Source organism: Ascaphus truei, unplaced genomic scaffold (genome assembly GCF_040206685.1).
Source record: "Ascaphus truei isolate aAscTru1 unplaced genomic scaffold, aAscTru1.hap1 HAP1_SCAFFOLD_303, whole genome shotgun sequence".
Taxonomy (NCBI): domain Eukaryota; kingdom Metazoa; phylum Chordata; class Amphibia; order Anura; family Ascaphidae; genus Ascaphus; species Ascaphus truei.
The window spans coordinates 361,818-384,000 of record NW_027455995.1 but is presented as its reverse complement, the minus strand read 5'-3'; the positions used below and the strand labels follow the sequence as shown (position 1 = coordinate 384,000).

The window sequence follows — 22,183 nt, the reverse complement described above, 5'->3', positions numbered from 1 at the left end:
TCTACTGCCCATGTGCCAACTAGCAGGGGGGCATGGGTCAGAATGCTTTCCCACGTTAGTGAGTGGCTGGAGGTAATTGTAAACCAATCCCCTGTGCTTAAGGTTAAGAATAGAAGGAGAATGGTTTATAAACGGCTGTCCACCCATATATCCTTTGTCTTCGTTTGCTGATATGGTTACCTGATATCACCTGAATGATTTCCTCACTGCTGAAAGAAATGCTACATCATACTTCTCATTCCCCAACCCTTAAGTAAGTGTACTTCTTGTTTGTTACTGTATTATCTGTTGTGTTCACCTTTATTCTAAGGAATAAATACAATTTATTATATCTTAAGCCTCGTTCAGTTCAAACCCAATTATTTTTGTGTAATATTAATAAGCCTGTGGAAGCTATCGTCACAGGCGTATTAATATAACTGGTGGCAGCTGGTGGGACTGAACTGGACCTGGATTACAGTATTCTGCGGGGTACTGTGATCCAGTGGGAACTTGATAGTAATTGCAAGTTCCTGGGACTAAAGATATTGAACACACAGTAGTGCAACAAGTAACGCAAGTTGTCACACCACCTCACTGCTGCGACCCAGAACTCAGAGCCATGAGTGAAGCGGAGAACCTCTATTACCTGAGAACTAGAACTCAGCTAAAGGACAAGTGCCGTGCCTATGGACTGGAATATGTGGACCAGGCGGTCGAGGACATGGTTGCTGCAGTCACCGCATATGAAGCTGAGCATCCAGAGGTCCTGGAAGTAGCTCAGCTTGCCCTTTTACAGCCGCCCGGAGATCAGGGACTGAACCCAGTGCCGGGCTGGCAGGATCCCGGGGAGGGACCAAGTGCACCTCCCAGGACAAGTGCAGCAGGAGGGGCACGGGTAGCTGCGGCTACCAGTCCCTTTACCCCTGAAATGCTGGCACTGATAACAGCGTGGGGAGACCGAGGGACACCGGAGGAGCGGCTACAGTTTATCTCTATGGCAGTGAACAGACCCGCTTATTGCCCCCCGGTTCGACCCCCCAAAGATGGACTCCAACTGGACAAGCACAGCCTCACCAAGTATGTGGAGGGCACTGATCAGATTGACATGTTTCTAAGGAACTTTGAAACGCAGTGCCGGCGGTATGGGGTGCTTCCCCAGCATAGGGTTGCACGCCTGGACCCGCTACTCTCCGGCTTGGCTAAGCAGACCTTGATGGCGCTTCCAGATGAGTTTGCTGATGACTATGACCACCTGAAAGAACTTTTGCTGTTTCAGCACGGTTTTACCCCTGAAGCTTACCGGGGTAAGTTCCGGCTGGAGGAGAGGCACCCTCAGGAGACCTATGTCACTTATGTGACCCGCATGGCTTTGTACGGGTTACACTGGGTGGAGGGCTCTGAGGCCAAGACTTACCAACGCCTGCTGGACCTCATCTTTCAGGAGCAGCTCATGCAGCAGTGCCCGCCGGCGGTGAGGGCTTTTGTGTATGATAAAAAGCCCAAGACCTACACCGAGGCGGCGAGGATGGCAGATGACTATGTGGTCAGCCGGTCCCAGATGACCGCCAAGGTACCAGCCAAAGCGGTAACCCCACCGGCGCCGGCCAAGAAAGCTGTGAGTACCCCCCATTGGACCCAAAAGCCGCCTGCGGGCAGCGGGTCACAGAAGGCGGGAGAGCTCCGGCATGAGCGCCGGTGCTACAATTGCAACAGCACTGGTCACCTTAGACCAGATTGCCCGGAACCCCTGCGTTCCAATGGACCCTACCGAGGGCAACGCACCCCAGCTTCAAAGCCGGTAGCCCGCGTGCGGGTGGCTTCCACCAAAGAACCAGGACCGGTCATGGAAACAACTCCCAGCGAGATGTCCCATGTCACCCCTACCCCGGTTTCTTCAGTGCCTACAGCCAGGAGCGGAGAACATCACAGCGCAGACCTGCAGCAGACGGACGGCAGGAGCAAGCATCTCACCCCGGTCACAGTCGGTGACCGGCAAGCAGTTGGCTTACTTGATTCAGGAGCTGCAGTGACCCTGGTCCGACCTGATATGGTCCGGCCAGAGGAATTGATCCCAGGCCCTGGGATGCAGATCACTGTGGCTGACGGAGAGCCACGTTTCCTGCAGGTGGCCCGCATTTTTTTGGATTGGGGGGTGGGCAAGGGTGTGCGGGAGGTGGGGGTTTTACCAGGTTTGGATGCTGAAATTCTTTTGGGCAATGACCTGGGACCGATGACCTGCACCTACGACCGTGTGCCCCAGCCCGCTGCAGTGGCGGCGGTTACCCGGAGCCAGACCGCGGCAATGCCGGCGGTGGCCACCCCAGTCCCCCAGCCTTTGGGACCAACGTTAGCGGAGGGCACAGAGGAGCCCAGGGAGGTAAGCCAGGATCAGTTGCAACCACAGGCTGACTTACTGTTCCCCCTTACCGTGTCCCTTTCCCCTGACAATGACATGACTGGGGGGGGGCCAGATTTAGGAGCCCAGTTTAGGGAGGCAGTGAAGGCAGACCCTACCCTGGCCGGCGTGAGACTTCGGGCGTCCGAATCTCAGGCAGGGGAGGGCACTGAGCGCTGCCTATGGCATAAGGGACTCCTATACAGAGAAGAAGGGAACCCGGGAATAGAGAAGGGATTGACCGGTAAGCGACAGCTAGTAGTACCCCAGGGGTACCGACAGCAATTGTTACGGGTAGCTCACTCTATTCCGTTAGCGGGACATCAGGGGGTCACCAGAACGCGAGCCCGGTTATTGCAGCGTTACTTCTGGCCGGGGGCATCCAGGGATGCGGCTGATTTCTGCCGCTCCTGTGATGCCTGCCAGCGAGTAGGTAAGGCGGGCGACCGTGTGAAGGCACCCCTGAGACCCCTACCGATAATAGGGGAACCCTTCCAGAAGGTAGCGATGGACCTGATAGGACCCCTCATGATTCCTAGCAGGTCAGGGAAGCGCTACATCCTCACGGTGGTGGATTTTGCCACCCGGTACCCTGAGGCGGTAGCGCTGGGCACCATAAGTGCCAAGACAGTGGCAGCAGCTTTGCTGAACATTTTTGCTAGGGTAGGTTTCCCTAGTGAGGTCCTAACTGATCAGGGGTCGCAGTTCATGAGTGAACTGTTACATTGTCTCTGGGATGCCTGCGGTGTACAGCACCAGCGCACTACCCCTTACCATCCCCAAACAAACGGATTATGTGAGAGGTTTAATGGTACCCTGAAGCAGATGCTTCGGACCTTTATAGAGGCGGAGGGGAAAGACTGGGAGATTCACCTGCAGCACTTGCTGTTTGCCTACCGAGAGGTACCGCAAGAATCTACAGGCTTCTCCCCCTTCGAGCTACTATATGGCCGCAGGGTACGTGGACCTCTGGACCTCTTCCGTGAGGGATGGGAGGGGGAGACTACCGCTACTGATGCTTCAGTGATCCAGTATGTGGTAGATCTCAGAGACCGGTTAGAGATGCTTATGGGGGTGGCCCAGGACCACCTCAGGGCTGCTCAGACCAAGCAGAAGCAATGGTATGACCAGCAGGCCCGTAGCAGAGAGTTCATCCCAGGACAGCAGGTGCTTGTTCTCAAACCCACTCGGGAGAACAAGTTAATGGCTGCCTGGTCGGGACCGTATTCGGTCATCCGAAAGGTGAATGAGTGCAACTATGTTGTACAGGTAGCGCCTGAGAGGCACAAGACATATCACATTAATATGTTAAAGGAATACCGAGCACCGAGTATGGGAGCAGTAATGGCCATTTGTAGCCCACTGCTGGAGGATCCGGCGAGCAATGCTCTGCCTGATCTCCTAGGGGAGGCAAAGCAAGGAAACACTGTTGAGCAGGTAGAGATCGGGGCACAGTTGAGTGCTAGGCAGAAGGGAGAAGCCAGGGACATGCTAGCTCAGTATAGCGCCCTCTTCACTGACATGCCAGGGACCACACATCTCACCAAACACCCAGTACACACAGGGGACCTGCAGCCTCTGCATAAGCACACTTATAGAGTGTCAGCAGAGGTCAAGACAAGTATGGAGAGAGAGATTGAGGAGATGCTGACCCTAGGGGTAATTACTCCGTCCCAGAGCCCTTGGGCAAGTCCAGTAGTCCTAGTGCCTAAGAAGGACAAAACCACCCGGTTTTGTGTGGACTACCGGTTGCTCAACGCTGGGACGGTGTCAGATGCTTACCCCATGCCCCGCATGGATGAGTTACTAGATGAACTCGCGGGGGCAAAGTATCTGACCACCATGGATCTGAGCAAAGGCTACTGGCAGATTCCCCTGACCCTGGAGGCTAGGGAGAAGTCAGCATTCATCACTCCAAGTGGCCTCTATGAGTTTTTGGTGATGCCATTTGGGATGAAGAATGCCCCGGCTACCTTCCAACGCCTGGTCAATAGGTTACTGGAAGGGATGCAGAGCTATGCCAGGGCTTACTTAGATGACATTGCTGTCTTTAGTAATTCCTGGGAATCCCACATAGGACATGTAGCTGCGGTGCTGGATAGAATCAGGGAGGCTGGGCTTACCTTAAAACCCACTAAGTGTATGGTAGGGATGGCAGAAGTCCTGTACTTAGGGCACAGGGTGGGTGGAGGGCATCTCAAGCCAGAGCCAGCCAAGGTAGAAGCCATAGTTCAGTGGCCTGTTCCAAAAACCAAGAAACAGGTCATGGCCTTTTTGGGCACCGCAGGGTACTACAGGAAATTTGTCCCACAGTACAGCGCCGTGGCCAAACCCCTGACTGATCTGACTAAGAAGCAACTGCCTGTGCTTGTTACCTGGTCTCCTGCCTGTGAAACTGCTTTCCAGGCACTGAAAGCTGCGCTTGCTGAGGCCCCCATCCTGGCTGCCCCAGATTATACCAAGCATTTTCTTATTCAGACTGATGCCTCTGACTTTGGTGTGGGGGCTGTGTTGAGCCAGGTGGGGGACGACGGCAAAGAGCACCCTGTGGTGTATCTCAGTCGCAAACTGCTCCCCAGGGAGGTGGCATATGCCACCATTGAAAAGGAGTGCTTGGCCATTGTGTGGGCACTCAAAAAGCTCCAGCCCTATGTCTATGGGAGGGCTTTCACGGTCATTACCGACCACAATCCCCTGAGCTGGCTACAGAGGGTATCAGGGGAAAATGCCAAACTGCTGAGATGGAGCTTGGCTTTGCAAGAATTTGAATTCACCATTCAGCACAAAAAGGGCAGTGAAAACAGCAATGCTGATGGGCTTTCACGCCAGGACTATCCCTCTGAGACTGAATTCATTAATGGTGCCAGCAGTGCCCCACTCCCCGTCAGGGCCAGTGGGCCACAGGACACGCATTAAGAAGGGGAGGTGTAGAGGGAGAGAGAGGGGTGGCCCGGTATTAAAGGGGTTGCACCCCATTTGGCCACCCTGACCGCACCAGGGAGACAAGGGGTTAACTGGGCTGAGGTCCAGAAATGTGATGTAACCCTTGTTATGACATGTAAATGTATTTCCCCTGTTCCATTGTAATGTCTGGTTACTCAGTGTTTGCATCACACACACACTAGAATCCATCCGGGAGCACAAGGGTTAATAATTCTTTAATGATTATAGCTCTTTGTGTAGTTTTCCCGCCTTTTCAGGCACCATTTTGCAGGTCCCCATTGGCCGCCATTAGGGCTCAATGCATTTCAATAGGAATTTGTGCTGTTTTCGTCCTGTTTCCTGTAGTGACCAGCAGGTGGCGTCCGAGAGGGAGAGCGGCGGTTTCCCATTGAAAGTCAATGGGCTCATTGACTTCAATGGAGATGCCTCGAGGTAACCTAGTTGGCTGCCGTCCAGACCGCAAACCGCAAAGCGGATACAATGTCTTTCAAAAGAGCTAAAATCACTGGGTCAAGTTCAACGTCAATTAGCGGGGAAATAAACTGTTTTAGGGCACCTAGGGATAAAATTCTTTTTGCCCCTAGTTCCTAAGCGTCCCCCCACTCGACCACCACCGGGTCCCCGAATCCTGGACCCCCCATAAGGGTCGAACCAGATAGAGCGGGTCGCGCCATAGACTTTGCCGGCGGCGGCAGAAACGGCTCAGAAAAATGACTAAGTGAGAAATGCTGAATGTTAGGAATCCATATCTCCGGTTCCGGAGGGTCCAGCGGATCAGGGTTTGGGGTATCTGTAGCCACTGCTCCGGCATCGCTGCAGAACCATCCTTGACCCGCTTGGACCAACCCGACGGAGTATGGACCCCCTTGAAGTTCGGGACTTTTCCCATAGACTTCAATGGCAGAAAATCCCCATTGACTTCAATGGCGGCGATTTACCATTGAAAGTCTATGGCGGAGCTGCCCGTTGTTTTCAATGGGGATTTAGTGAAAAGCTGAGATTTCTTTTTCAATGGAGATTTTTGTATTAAAATGATTTAATGTGCATTTGTGTAACTCCGGTTTCTTAGGTCGTAGCAAGTCGCTTTTTTGACCATATGGTGTCCCAGTTCTGGCAATGCGAACTGGGAAGTTTGGACCTGCTAAACCTAACGGAACCGGATATTTTAATACGTTTATGTTTTATGCTTAATAGTGTATCCTAAGGTAGGGATAAGTTCAAAAGGAAATTCTTTTGGGCCATAAGGTAGCAGATGGCCCTGGGGACGCCGCTATGTCTAGGATTTAAGTGCTGTTCAAAGAGTTTTATCACCCTCACTGTTTATCCGAAGCCCAAACCAGGGCAGGTCTTAAGTGTTCCAGTTAACACCTTTCAACAAAGGTTTTCCTGCCAGAACTCCAAATAGTAGACTTTCTGGCATTCCTGACGTAAATGTGGGGCTTCAGAAATGAGACCCCCAGAGTTCTACTGCCCATGTGCCAACTAGCAGGGGGGCATGGGTCAGAATGCTTTCCCACGTTAGTGAGTGGCTGGAGGTAATTGTAAACCAATCCCCTGTGCTTAAGGTTAAGAATAGAAGGAGAATGGTTTATAAACGGCTGTCCACCCATATATCCTTTGTCTTCGTTTGCTGATATGGTTACCTGATATCACCTGAATGATTTCCTCACTGCTGAAAGAAATGCTACATCATACTTCTCATTCCCCAACCCTTAAGTAAGTGTACTTCTTGTTTGTTACTGTATTATCTGTTGTGTTCACCTTTATTCTAAGGAATAAATACAATTTATTATATCTTAAGCCTCGTTCAGTTCAAACCCAATTATTTTTGTGTAATATTAATAAGCCTGTGGAAGCTATCGTCACACCCACTCTGAAGGATTATCTTCCAGGGAAGCCGAGAGTCATCTATAAGAGGGCTGACAATATCAAAAGAAGGTTAGCACCAAGCCTTTTTAGGCCAGAAAATAGTGCAACAGGCCATGATCCCAACTGGCTACAAAAAGTTAAAGGTTTCCATAGATGTAATTCTTGCAAAGCATGCAAACAGGGAACCAAAGAAAAAATTCAGTTCATCTCTAAAATAACAGGAGAACAGTTTAAAATCACCAGTTTTATCAACTGTAAATCAGAATTCGTAGTTTACCTTTTAAATTGCCCCTGTGGACTCCAGTATGTAGGACATACCAGTAGACCACTACGGGTACGCATTCTGGAACACCTAGGGAACATTAGACGCAAATTAATGACACATAGCGTCTCGAAGCATTTTGCACTGCATCACCAAGGAGACCCATCAGGCCTTGAATTCAGGGGCATCGAAGTAGTCCCCCCTCATTGGAGGGGAGGGGACAGACTGACATCTCTATCGCGAAAAGAAACTTTTTGGATATACAAACTGAAAAGCCTGGCACCCGCAGGCCTTAACGTAGATATAGACATTGCAGCCTTTCTTTGAACACACATTGATTTGTTTCCATTTCCCCCTTTTTAAAAATCATTTTTAAAAATCATTTTTAAAAGTCATTTAAAAAAAATCATTCCAGAAGCATGTCCAAACACACACTGATTCCTCTCCCATCCCATTTCATATAGGGGAGTGCGTATCGTATAAGAATCCACCTTGAACCTACCCTCGAGGACCAAAAGTGATGCACATCATCGGGACAACTAATGAACTCACTCTGTATGAAACTGCAAGCAGATTTGAAGTTAGAAACTAGCAACGAATAACCCTGAACATCTTTTAAGTTTCAAAGACTTACTATTAGAAATGACAATGTCAATGTAATTTCCACACACAGCCACAAGGTGGCACCATGGTTTAAACCATGATAAAGTTTTTATCAGACTGCAAATCATCTAAGTGTGAAGTGAAACACGGAGTTACTCCAGCTATCTGAATGAGCACTCCAATATTTGGTTTTTGATCTACTATTTCCTAAGAGCTATCCATTAAATGATGTCTAGTTAGCTGAACGACCTCTCCAGGGTTCTCCATCCTAAGGATTGAGCCACATTAGGTTTTAATTGTGTATGTATACTTATTCTTGCTCTTCCAAGGAAGGAAAGGTTTTTAGATGTTCCCTGAATCATTTCAAATGTGCCTGCCAAATCATTAGGTTCTAAACCCTTTTTCCCTATTTTTTAAAATACCTTTCTAATACACCACTCTTTATAACCATTCTAAATGTGTTTTGTACAAATGTAGGGCATACTGCCCACAGCAAGAAATATGATTTTGCAATGTCAAGGTAGATGTAATTTTCACGTTTGGCCACATGGTGGCACCATTGTATCACGAACGGCAAGATTTTAACTAAGAGCAAAAAAAGTTTAAAAGGAGTGACTCACGGAGGATTTTAATGGTTCCTAACATTGTGATTATTTCGAAAATACTGTTCCCACCAGATAGTCGCGCAATTGAAATAAAAACTAAGTCTGTTTGAACACCCATTTTTAATTAGTGCTGGGTAAAGATCATTATGCAACTTCTACTATGCAACTTTTATTATGCAATCTCTTCTTACAAAGTTGAAATCCACCATCCGGTTACCATAAATACTAAGGGCTAATAACGGCAACACTTATAAAGACATAAAATAGTCATTTTTACTCCGTTTTAATTTTAATCAGAAACAGGTGATCAACCAATTAACTAAAGGGGGATACCTATATATACAGTACACAATGAGCATCCGGCAGGAACCTGACGAAGCTTATTGCGAAACATGTTGTTCCCTGCCGGAGCTCATTGAGAGAGGGACCCAGCACACTACAGGACATCCGGTGCAGATCCCCTCTTCCGGTTCCGCTGCCGGACGCGCCAGTGGAAACAAGAACGGAGGAGGAGACCGTGCAGGAGTGTACCGAGCGGCTGAGGCTGGGCCATTTTATTTGACTTCAAGTGTGAGTGTAGTCCTTGTGTTTGCTTTATTTCATTTTATTTCATTGTGTCTTATTTTATTTTATTTCATTGTGTCTTAGTATAATTTATTTCATTTTGTCATAGATTGTTCTATACTTTTTATGGTTCACCACATGTTTGCATTTCATATGCTTATGTCTCCACTGTATACCCATTAAAGACCTTTTTTATTGTTGTTAACCCTTGTTGGCATACACTCCTTTTGGTCATCTGGGAAACGGGGAGAGGAGACACTCACACACTCACACACATCGGGGGATAATTCTGCTGAGACAACCCAGACACCATCCATACAGGACATCACCCTCTGAGGACAAGGACTCACATCAGGCCGTGTGAGTTTTATGTATATTGAGACTCCAGCATATGAGTCTGAAATAAATCCACTACAGTCAGCGTTGAGGGAGAGACACCACACAAGCCCGTGTGAGTCACTGAATCCATAATTTTATGTATTCTTTGATTAGTTAAAGTGGAAAACCAATTATCAACCCCTCCAGCATTATCCTCCTCCTTGCTCCCACCCCCTGCCCTCACCCCCCTCCCCCTTTCCCCCCCCTCTTCCCCCATCCCCCTTTCCCCCCCCCTCTTCCCCCATCCCCCACATGTGTATCTAATACACTGAGATTTTAATTCTTTTTTATCCATATCCTTTTATTTCATTCGGTTCCATCGACATCGGGAGGCCCGTGAGGTTTGCGCTGACTATCTTCACACCACAACTGTCCCGGTAGCCTGCCTGTCCCGGAAATGTCCCGGGTTTTGGCCTTTGTCCCGGTACTTAGATGTGATGTGGAGCGGGCGGCGGTGCGCTAGTCTGCGGCGGCGGAGCTGCGCGAGGAGGGTGCGGGACTCAGCTGGTGAGTTTTTTCACTTGTAGAATAGAATGCGGGGGGGTTGGGCTTTAGACATCCTTCAACCAATCCCCTGCGTGCCGGCCGGAATTCTACAAAGCCCCGCCCCGGCATACTCCTTCATAGTAGAATGCTAAAATGCACGGGATTGGGTGAGAATGCCGAGAGCCGGGGGGCAGAGTATGAGCAGAGCACACCACACTACACTACCAGGGAGTAACGGTGCAGGAGATTGGTGGCCATTTGAGGAGGATAGGAGCAGCTCAGCAAGACGGCAGGGGATTGGACAGATGCCGGGTGGGAGGGGCCGCAGTGATCCATGGGATGGCAGTGATATCACTGACCTGTGACAGTGACTGCCACGAGGAGCACAGGAGAAGGTGTGTCAGACAGTCTGGAGCTGCTCAGAGGCAAAGCTGCCGCTGCACGTGTGACACAGTCTGTACAATAAGTACTGTAAGTGTACTGTAAGTAGCAACATATATATTTATAATAATGCACAACCATATTTCTGCTTTCCCCTGCTATTTATTTAGCACATTTTTATATTATATAAACAAGCCCCAAGGTCAGGTCAGGAATGACAATGAGGAATGTCCAATTAATGTCTTCATTTTTTATTTAATTTTAATTAATGTCAATAAATTATTTATATAATTTTCTGGGTGTGTGTCTCTGTCTGGGTGTGTCTCTGTCTGGGTGTGTGTGTGTTTGTGTCTCTCTCTCTCCCCCTCCCTGTCATCCTCTCCATACTTGTCACCTCTCCCTCTCTCTCCACCTCCCTGTCACTTCTCCCTCTCCCTCCCTCCCTCCCTGTCACCTCCCTCCCTCCCTCCCTCCCTGTCACCTCCCTCCCTCCCTGTCACCTCCCTCCCTCTCTCCCTGTCACCTCTCTCCCTTTCACCCCTCTCCCTCCCTGTCACCTCTCCCTCCCTCCCTGTCGCCTCTCTCCCTCTCTCTCTCTCTCCCTCCCTCCCTGTCACCTCTCTCTCTCCCTCCCTGTCACCTCCCTCCCTGTCATCTCCCTCCCTGTCACCTCTCTCCCTCCCTCCCTGTCACCTCTCGCACCCCCTCCCTCCGTCAGCTCCCTCCCTGTCACCTCCCTACCTGCCTCCCCCCTTTCACCTCCCTCCCTCCCAGTCACCTCTATCTCTCCCTCCCAGTCACCTCTATCTCTCCCTCCCTCCCTGTCACCTCTATCTCTCCCTCCCTCCCTGTCACCTCTATCTCTCCCTCCCAGTCACTTCTATCTCTCCCTCCCTGTCGCCTCTCTCCCTCTCTCCCTCCCTCCCTGTCACCTCTCTCCCTCCCTCCCTGTCACCTCCCCCCTCCCTGTCACCTCCCTACCTGCCTCCCTCCCTTTCACCTCCCTCCCTCCCAGTCACCTCTATCTCTTCCTCCCTCCCAGTCACCTCTCTCCCTCCCAGTCACCTCTCTCCCTCCCAGTCACCTCCCTCCCAGTCACCTCCCTCCCTCCCAGTCACCTCCCTCCCAGTCACCTCTCCCTCCCAGTCACCTCTATCTCTCCCTCCCAGTCACCTCTATCTCTCCCTCCCAGTCACCTCTATCTCTCCCTCCCAGTCACCTCTATCTCTTCCTCCCAGTCACCTCTATCTCTCCTTCCCAGTCACCTCCCTCCCTCCCAGTCACCTCTCTCCCTCCCTCCCTCCATCCCAGTCACCTCTCTCCCTCCCTCCCAGTCAATTTATTAAATATTTGAAAAATTGTGCTAATTATTCTGCTCCATACAAAATGTTCCTAATATTTCACTATACTGAGATAGATCCCTTAATTTCCCAGCGTTCTCGTGTGGTAACGGGGGAAGGGAGCAGCGCTGATTGAGACGACCCTAGGGAGCGATTCATGGTATGTTTATCAATTTAAACTTTTACATCCTCATAACCTTTTATAAAACACAGAACAAATGCAAAGAAAGCTGCAGAATGGCCGGTGTGGGGATCAAACCCACGGCCGCGGCATTATTATCCCCACAACTGCGCTATCCAGCAAGCAAGCAACTGTATGTAGGGAAGGGGGAGAGAGGCACAGTGAGGGGAGGAGGGGATAGAGGCACAGTGAGGGGAGGAGGGGATAGAGGCACAGTGAGGGGAGGGGGGAGAGAGGCACAGTGAGGGGGGGGAGAGAGGCACAGTGAGGGGAGGGCCGGAGAGAGGCACAGTGAGGGGAGGGGAGAGAGGCACAGTGAGGAGAAGGGAGAGAAGCACAGTGAGGGGAGTGGGGTGAGAGGCACAGTGAGGGGAGAGAGGCACAGTGAGGGGAGGGGGAGAGGCACAGTGAGGGGAGGGGGGAGAGGCACAGTGAGGGGAAGGGAGAGAGGCACAGTGAGGGGAAGGGGAGAGAGGCACAGTGAGGGGAGGGGAGGGGGAGAGGCACAGTGAGTGGAGAGAGGCACAGTGAGGGGAGGGGGGAGAGAGGCACAGTGAGGGGGGGGAGAGGCACAGTGAGGGGAGAGGGGAGAGAGACACAGTGAGGGGAGGGGGAGAGAGGCACAGTGAGGGGAGGGGGGAGAGAGGCACAGTGAGGGGAAGGGGGAGAGAGGCAAAGTGAGGGGAGTGGGGGAGAGAGGCACAGTGAGGGGAGGGGAGAGAGGCACAGTGAGGGGAGTGGGGGAGAGAGGCACAGTGAGGGGAGTGGGGGAGAGAGGCACAGTGAGGGGAGAGGGGAGAGAGGCACAGTGAGGGGAGGGGGGAGTAAGTAAGGGAGAGAAAAAAATTAAGGCTGTGCCTATAGTGCCGACGGGTGACGACGCCGTCGCCACCGGCAAAAGTTATGTTTCGCCGGGCGGCGGCAGTGCGGGATTCCGGCAATTTCATTTGTTCAAGTGACGTGACGGCCCTTGAAAAATCTAATTTTGCCGGCTACCAGTTTCCGAACCGGCGACGTCGCTTTGTCGCCGTAGCGCGCACTATAAGCGCACGCGGCGGCAATGCTTCTATTTTCGGGCGACGTCGCCAGTACTATATGCGCGGCCTAAGAATGTAGATTAAATATTTGAAAAATTGTGCTAATTATTCTGCTCCATACAAAATGTTCCTAATATTTCACTATACTGAGATAGATCCCTTAATTTCCCAGCGTTCTCGTGTGGTAACGGGGGAAGGGAGCAGCGCTGATTGAGACGACCCTAGGGAGCGATTCATGGTATGTTTATCAATTTAAACTTTTACATCCTCATAACATTTTATAAAACACAGAACAAATGCAAAGAAAGCTGCAGAATGGCCGGTGTGGGGATCAAACCCACGGCCGCGGCATTATTATCCCCACAACTGCGCTATCCAGCAAGCAAGCAACTGTAAGTAGGGAAGGGGGAGAGAGGCACAGTGAGGGGAGGAGGGGATAGAGGCACAGTGAGGGGAGGGGGGGGAGAGAGGCACAGAGAGGGGAGGAGGGGATAGAGGCACAGTGAGGGGGGGGAGAGAGGCACAGTGAGGGGAGGGCCGGAGAGAGGCACAGTGAGGAGAGGGGAGAGAGGCACAGTGAGGAGAAGGGAGAGAAGCACAGTGAGGGGAGGGGGGAGAGAGGCACAGTGAGGGGAGGGGGGAGAGAGGCACAGTGAGGGGAGGGGGAGAGAGGCACAGTGAGGGGAGTGGGGGAGAGAGGCACAGTGAGGGGAGTGGGGGAGAGAGGCACAGTGAGGGAAGTGGGGGAGAGAGGCACAGTGAGGGGAGGGGGGAGCGATGCACAGTGAGGGGAGGGGGGGACAGAGGCACAGTGAGGGGAGGAGGGGAGAGAGGCACAGTGAGGGGAGAGGGGAGAGAGGCACAGTGAGGAGAAGGGAGAGAAGCACAGTGAGGGGAGGGGGGAGAGGCACAGTGAGGGGAGAGAGGCACAGGTGAGGGGAGGGGGGAGAGGCACAGTGAGGGGAGGGGGGAGAGGCACAGTGAGGGAAGGGAGAGAGCACAGTGAGGGGAAGGGGAGAGAGGCACAGGGAGGGGAGGGGGAGAGGCACAGTGAGGGGAGAGAGGCACAGTGAGGGGAGGTGGGGGAGAGAGGCACAGTGAGGGGAGTGGGGGAGAGAGGCACAGTGAGGGGAGAGGGGAGAGAGGCACAGTGAGGGGGGGAGAGAGGCACAGTGAGGGAGGGGGGAGAGAGGCACAGTGAGGGGGGAGAGAGGCAAAGTGAGGGGAGAGGGGCACAGTGAGGGGAGGGGAGAGAGGCACAGTGAGGGGAGTGGGGGAGAGAGGCACAGTGAGGGGAAGGAGGGGAGAGAGGCACAGTGAGGGGAAGGAGGGGAGAGAGGCACAGTGAGGGGAGGGGGGAGAGAGGCACAGTGAGGGGAGGGGGGAAGAGAGGCACAGTGAGGGGAGGGGGGAGAGAGGCACAGTGAGGGGAGTGGGGGAGAGAGGCACAGTGAGGAGTGGGGGAGAGAGGCACAGTGAGGGGAGGAGGGAGCGAGGCACAGTGAAGCAAGGGGGGGACAGAGGCACAGTGAGGGGAGGAGGGGAGAGAGGCACAGTGAGGGGAGGGGGGGAGAGAGGCACAGTGAGGGGAGGGGGGGAGAGAGGCACAGTGAGGGGAGGGGGGGAGAGAGGCACAGTGAGGGGAGGGGGGGAGAGAGGCACAGTGAGGGGAGGGGCGGAGAGAGGCACAGTGAGGGAGGGGGGAGAGGCACAGTGAGGAGAAGGGAGAGAAGCACAGTGAGGTGAGGGGGGAGAGGCACAGTGAGGGGAGAGAGGGGAGGGTGGAGAGGCACAGTGAGGGGAGGAGGGAGAGGCACAGTGAGGGGAAGGGGAGAGAGGCACAGTGAGGGGAGGGGAGAGAGGCACAGTGAGGGGAGGGGGGAGAGGCACAGTGAGGGGAGGGAGAGAGGCACAGTAAGAGGAGAGGGAGAGTGAGGAAAGGGGGGAGAGACACAGTGAGGGAATGGGGAGAGAGAGGCACAGTGAGGGGAGAGGGGAGGAATGCACAATGAGGAGGGGGAGAGAGGCACAGTGAGGGGAGGGGAGGGGAAAGAGGCACAGTGAGGGGAGGGGGAGAGGCACGGGGAGAGGAGAGGCACAGGGAGAGGGAAGCGAGGCATATTTAGGGGAGCGAGGCACAGTGAGGGGAGAGGGGAGAGAGGCACAGTGAGGGGGAGAGAGGCACAGAGAAAGGAGGGAAGAGTGAGGAAAGGGGGGAGAGGCACAGTGAGGGGAGGGGGAGAGAGGCACAGTGAGGGATGGAGGAGAGAGAGGCTCAGTGAGGGAAGGGAGGAGAGAGGCACAGTGAGGGGAGGAAGGGAGAGAGGCACATTGAGGGAAGGAGGAGAGAGAGGCACAGTGAGGGAAGGAGGAGAGGCACAGTGATGGGAGGGAGGAGAGAGGCACAGTGAGGGGGGGAGAGCACAGTGAGGGGACAGGGAGAGGCACAGTGAGGGGAGGGGGGTGAGAGGCACAGTGAGGGGAGGGAGGAGAGAGGCACAGTGAGGCAAGGGAGGAGAGAGGCACAGTGAGGGGGGGATAGAGGCACAGTGAGGGGGGGATAGAGGCACAGTGAGGGGGGATAGAGGCACAGTGAGGGGAGGGGGTGAGAGGCACAGTGAGGGGAGGGGGGAGAGAGGCACAGTGAGGGGGCAGAGGGGCACAGTGAGGGGAGGGGGAGAGCCACGGGGAAGGGAGAGGCACAGCGAGAGGGGAGCGAGGCATATTGAGGGGAGCGAGTCACAGTGAGGGGAGAGGGGAGAGAGGCACAGTGAGGGGGAGAGAGGCACAGTGAAAGGAGGGGAGAGTGAGGAAAGGGGGGAGAGGCACAGTGAGGGGAGGGGGAGAGAGGCACAGTGAGGGGAGGGGGAGAGAGGCACAGTGAGGGAAGGGAGGAGTGAGGCACAGTGAGGGGAGGGGGGGAGAGAGGCACAGTGAGGGGAGGGGGGGAGAGAGGCACATTGAGGGAAGGAGGAGAGAGAGGCACAGTGAGGGAAGGAGGAGAGGCACAGTGAGGGGAGGGAGGAGAGAGGCACAGTGAGGGGGGGGGAGAAGCACAGTGAAAGGAGGGAAGAGTGAGGAAAGGGGGGAGAGGCACAGTGAGGGATGGAGGAGAGAGAGGCTCAGGGAGGGAAGGGAGGAGAGAGGCACAGTGAGGGAAGGGGGGGAGAGAGGCACATTGAGGGACGGAGGAGAGAGGCACAGTGAGGGAAGGAGGAGAGGCACAGTGAGGGGAGGGAGGAGAGAGGCACATTGAGGGGGGGGAAGCACAGTGAGGGGACAGGGAGAGGCACAGTGAGGGGACAGGGAGAGGCACAGTTAGGGGAGGGGGGTGAGAGGCACAGTGAGGGGAGGGAGGAGAGAGGCACAGTGAGGGGAGGGAGGTGAGAGGCACAGTGAGGGAAGGGAGGAGAGAGGCACAGTGAGGGGGGGATAGAGGCACAGTGAGGGGAGGGGGGAGAGAGGCGCAGCGAGGGGAGGGGGGAGAGGCACAGTGAGGGGACTGGGGGAAGGGGGTATAGAGGCAGTGAGGGGAGGGGGAGAGAGGCGCAGTGGGAGGAGGGGGAGAGAGGCGCAGTGGGGGGAGGGGAAGAGGTGCGCAGTGAGGGGAGGGGGAAAAAGAGGCACAGTGAGGGGAGGGAGGAGAGGGACATGGGAGAGGCACAGCGAGGGGACGGGGGAGAGGCACAGTGAGGGCAGGGGGGAGAGGCACAGTGAGGGGAGCGGTAGAGGCACAGTGATGGGGAGAGTTAGGCACAGTGATGGGGAGAGAGAGGCACAGTGATGGGGAGAGAGAGGCACAGTGATGGGGAGAGAGAGGCACAGTGATGGGGAGAAAGGCACAGTGAGGGGGAGAGAGAGGCACAGTAAGGGAGAGAAAAAAATTAAGGCTGTGCCTATAGTGCCGTCGATGGCGACACGACGGGTGACGACGCCGTCGCCACCGGCAAAAGTTATGTTTCGCTGGGCGGCGGCAGTGCGGGATTCCGGCAATTTGATTTGTTCAAGTGACATGACGTGACGACCCTTGAAAAATCTAATTTTGCCGGCTACCAGTTTCCGAACCGGCGACGTCGCTTTGTCGCCGTAGCGCGCACTATAAGCGCACGCGGCGGCAATGCTTCTGTTTTCGGGCGACGTCGCCAGTACTATATGCGCGGCCTAAGAATGTAGATTAAATATTTGAAAAATTGTGCTAATTATTCTGCTCTATACAAAATGTTCCTAATATTTCACTATACTGAGATAGATCCCTTAATTTCCCAGCGTTCTCGTGTGGTAACGGGGGAAGGGAGCAGCGCTGATTGAGACGACCCTAGGGAGCGATTCATGGTATGTTTATCAATTTAAACTTTTACATCCTCATAACCTTTTATAAAACACAGAACAAATGCAAAGAAAGCTGCAGAATGGCCGGTGTGGGGATCAAACCCACGGCCGCGGCATTATTATCCCCACAACTGCGCTATCCAGCAAGCAAGCAACTGTATGTAGGGAAGGGGGAGAGAGGCACAGTGAGGGGAGGAGGGGATAGAGGCACAGTGAGGGGAGGGGGGCAGAGAGGCACAGTGAGGGGGGGAGAGAGGCACAGTGAGGGGGGGAGAGAGGCACAGTGAGGGGGGGAGAGAGGCACAGTGAGGGGGGGAGAGAGGCACAGTGAGGGGAGGGCCGGAGAGAGGCACAGTGAGGGGAGGGCCGGAGAGAGGCACAGTGAGGGGAGAGAGGCACAGTGAGGAGAAGGGAGAGAAGCACAGTGAGGGGGGAGAGGCACAGTGAGGGGAGAGAAGCACAGTGAGGGGAGGGGGGAGAGGCACAGTGAGGGGAGGGGGGAGAGGCACAGTGAGGGGAGGGGGAGAGGCACAGTGAGGGGAGGGGGAGAGGCACAGTGAGGGGAGGGGGAGAGGCACAGTGAGGGGAAGGGAGAGAGGCACAGTGAGGGGAAGGGAGAGAGGCACAGTGAGGGGAGGGGGGAGAGGCACAGTGAGGGGAGAGGGGAGAGAGACACAGTGAGGGGAGGGGGAGAGAGGCACAGTGAGGGGAGGGGGGAGAGAGGCACAGTGAGGGGAGTGGGGGAGAGAGGCACAGTGAGGGGAGGGGGAGAGAGGCACAGTGAGGGGAGGGGGAGAGAGGCACAGTGAGGGGCAGGAGGGGAGAGAAGCACAGTGAGGGGAGGGGGGAGAGAGGCACAGTGAGGGGAGGGGGGAGAGAGGCACAGTGAGGGGAGGGGCGGACAGAGGCACAGTGAGGGGAGGAGGGGAGAGAGGCACAGTGAGGGGAGGGGGGGGAGAGAGGCACAGTGAGGGAGGTGGGAGAGGCACAGTGAGGAGAAGGGAGAGAAGCACAGTGAGGGGAGGGGAGAGAGGCACAGTGAGGGGAGGAGGGAGAGGCACAGTGAGGGGAAGGGGAGAGAGGCACAGTGAGGGTAGGGGAGGGGAGAGAGGCACAGTGAGGGGAGGGGGGAGAGGCACAGTGAGGGGAGGGGGAGAGTGAGGAAAGGGGGGAGAGGCACAGTGAGGGAATGGGGAGAGAGAGGCACAGTGAGGGGAGGGTGGAGGAATGCACAATGAGGAGGGGGAGAGAGGCACAGTGAGGGGAGGGGAAAGAGGCACAGTGAGGGGAGGGGGAGAGGCACGGGGAGGGGAGAGGCACAGGGAGAGGGGAGCGAGGCATATTGAGGGGAGCGAGGCACAGTGAAAGGAGGGAAGAGTGAGGAAAGGGGGGAGAGGCACAGTGAGGGGAGGGCGGAGAGGCACAGTGAGGGATGGAGGAGAGAGAGGCTCAGTGAGGGAAGGGAGGAGAGAGGCACAGTGAGGGGAGTGGGGGAGAGAGGCACAGTGAGGGGAGGGGGAGAGAGGCACAGTGAGGGGCAGGAGGGGAGAGAAGCACAGTGAGGGGAGGGGGGAGAGAGGCACAGTGAGGGGAGGGGGGAGAGAGGCACAGTGAGGGGAGGGGCGGACAGAGGCACAGTGAGGGGAGGAGGGGAGAGAGGCACAGTGAGGGGAGGGGGGGGAGAGAGGCACAGTGAGGGAGGTGGGAGAGGCACAGTGAGGAGAAGGGAGAGAAGCACAGTGAGGGGAGGGGAGAGAGGCACAGTGAGGGGAGGAGGGAGAGGCACAGTGAGGGGAAGGGGAGAGAGGCACAGTGAGGGTAGGGGAGGGGAGAGAGGCACAGTGAGGGGAGGGGGGAGAGGCACAGTGAGGGGAGGGGGAGAGTGAGGAAAGGGGGGAGAGGCACAGTGAGGGAATGGGGAGAGAGAGGCACAGTGAGGGGAGGGTGGAGGAATGCACAATGAGGAGGGGGAGAGAGGCACAGTGAGGGGAGGGGAAAGAGGCACAGTGAGGGGAGGGGGAGAGGCACGGGGAGGGGAGAGGCACGGGGAGGGGAGAGGCACAGGGAGAGGGGAGCGAGGCATATTGAGGGGAGCGAGGCACAGTGAGGGGGAGAGAGGCACAGTGAATGGAGGGAAGAGTGAGGAAAGGGGGGAGAGGCACAGTGAGGGATGGAGGAGAGAGAGGCTCAGTGAGGGAAGGGAGGAGAGAGGCACAGTGAGGGGAGGGGGGGAGAGAGGCACATTGAGGGAAGGAGGAGAGAGAGGCACAGTGAGGGAAGGAGGAGAGGCACAGTGAGGGGAGGGAGGAGAGAGGCACAGTGAGGGGACGGAGAGGCACAGTGACGGGAGGGGGTGAGAGGCACAGTGAGGGGAGGGAGGAGAGAGGCACAGTGAGGGGGGATAGAGGCACAGTGAAGGGGGGGATAGAGGCACAGTGAGGGGAGGGGGGAGAGAGGCGCAGCAAGGGGAGGGGGGAGAGGCACAGTGAGGGGAGTGGGGGAAGGGGGTATAGAGGCAGTGAGGGGAGGGGGAGAGAGGCGCAGTGGGGGGAGGGGGAAGAAGTGCGCAGTGAGGGGAGGGGGAAAAAGAGGCACAGTGAGGTGAGGGAGGAGAGGGACATGGGAGAGGCACAGCGAGGGGACGGGGGAGAGGCACAGTGAGGGCAGGGGGGAGAGGCACAGTGAGGGGAGCGGGAGAGGCACAGTGATGGGAAGAGAGAGACACAGTGATGGGGAGAGAGAGGCACAGTGATGGGGAGAGAGAGGCACAGTGATGGGGAGAGAGAGGCACAGTGATGGGGAGAGAGAGGCACAGTGATGGGGAGAGAGGCACAGTGAGGGGGAGAGAGAGGCACAGTAAGGGAGAGAAAAAAATTAAGGCTGTGCCTATAGTGCCGTCGATGGCGACACGATGGTTGACGACGCCGTCGCCACCGGCAAAAGTTATGTTTCGCCGGGCGTCGGCAGTGCGGGATTCCGGCAATTTCATTTGTTCAAGTGACGTGACGACCCTTGAAAAATCTAATTTTGCCGGCTACCAGTTTCCGCAACGGCGACGTCGCTTTGTCGCCGTAGCGCGCAATATAAGCGCACGCGGCGGCAATGCTTCTGTTTTCGGCCGACGTCGCCAGTACTATATGCGCGGCCTAAGAATGTAGATTAAATATTTGAAAAATTGTGCTAATTATTCTGCTCCATACAAAATGTTCCTAATATTTCACTATACTGAGATAGATCCCTTAATTTCCCAGCGTTCTCGTGTGGTAACGGGGGAAGGGAGCAGCGCTGATTGAGACGACCCTAGGGAGCGATTCATGGTATGTTTATCAATTTAAACTTTTACATCCTCATAACCTTTTATAAAACACAGAACAAATGCAAAGAAAGCTGTAGAATGGCCGGTGTGGGGATCAAACCCACGGCCGCGGCATTATTATCCCCACAACTGCGCTATCCAGCAAGCAAGCAACTGTATGTAGGGAAGGGGGAGAGAGGCACAGTGAGGGGAGGAGGGGATAGAGGCACAGTGAGGGGAGGGGGGAGAGAGGCACAGTGAGGGGGTTGGAGAGAGGCACAGTGAGGGGAGGGCCGGAGAGAGGCACAGTGAGGGGAGAGGGGAGAGAGGCACAGTGAGGAGAAGGGAGAGAAGCACAGTGAGGGGAAGGGGAGGGGGAGAGGCACAGTGAGGGGAGAGAGGCACAGTGAGGGTAGGGGGGAGAGGCACAGTGAGGGGAGGGGGGAGAGGCACAGTGAGGGGAGGGGGGAGAGGCACAGTGAGGGGAAGGGAGAGAGGCACAGTGAGGGGAAGGGGAGGGGGAGAGGCACAGTGAGGGGAGAGAGGCACAGTGAGGGGAGGGGGGAGAGAGGCACAGTAAGGGGGGGGGAGAGGCACAGTGAGGGGAGAGGGGAGAGAGACACAGTGAGGGCAGGGGGAGAGAGGCACAGTGAGGGGAGGGGTGAGAGAGGCACAGTGAGGGGAGGGGGGAGAGGCACAGTGAGGGGAGTGTGGGAGAGAGGCACAGTGAGGGGAGGGGAGAGAGGCACAGTGAGGGGAGTGGGGGAGAGAGGCACAGTGAGGGGAGAGGGGAGAGAGGCACAGTGAGGGGGGGGAGAGAGGCACAGTGAGGGGGGGAGAGAGGCAAAGTGAGGGGAGAGGGGCACAGTGAGGGGAGGGGAGAGGGGCACAGTGAGGGGAGGGGAGAGAGGCACAGTGAGGGGAGTGGGGAGAGAGGCACAGTGAGGGGAGTGGGGGAGAGAGGCACAGTGAGGGGAGGGGGGAGCGAGGCACAGTGAGGGGAGGGGGGACAGAGGCACAGTGAGGGGAGGAGGGGAGAGAGGCACAGTGAGGGGACGGGGGGAGAGAGGCACAGTGAGGGGGGGAGAGAGGCACAGTGAGGGGAGGGGCGGAGAGAGGCACAGTGAGGGAGGTGGGAGATGCACAGTGAGGGGAGGGAGAGAGGCACAGTGAGGGGAGGGGGAGGGGGAGAGTGAGGAAAGGGGGGAGAGGCACAGTGAGGAAATGGGGAGAGAGAGGCACAGTGAGGGGAGGGGGGAGGAATGCACAATGAGGAGGGGGAGAGAGGCACAGTGAGGGGAGGGGAGGGGAAAGAGGCACCGTGAGGGGAGGGGGAGAGGCACAGGGAGAGGGGAGCGAGGCATATTGAGGGGATCGAGGCACAGTGAGGGGAGAGGGGAGAGAGGCACAGTGAGGGGGAGAGAGGCACAGTGAGGGGAGGGCCGGAGAGAGGCACAGTGAGGGGAGGGGGGAGAGAGGCACAGTAAGGGGGGGGGAGAGGCACAGTGAGGGGAGAGAGACACAGTGAGGGCA

At 55.6% G+C, this 22,183-nt stretch overlaps 1 long non-coding RNA gene and 1 pseudogene across 1 annotated transcript; both read left to right on the top strand.

Annotated features, from left to right (window-relative positions):
- Window positions 1–10,117: 10,117 nt before the first annotated feature.
- Window positions 10,118–13,258, top strand: LOC142483164 (uncharacterized). Its single transcript, XR_012797261.1, has 3 exons — window positions 10,118–10,564; window positions 11,903–11,968; window positions 13,199–13,258. It is a non-coding gene; the product is annotated as an uncharacterized LOC142483164 (long non-coding RNA).
- A 4,022-nt stretch (window positions 13,259–17,280) lies between these two features.
- Window positions 17,281–22,183, top strand: part of LOC142483163 (uncharacterized) — a 39,329-nt pseudogene continuing 34,426 nt past the window's right edge.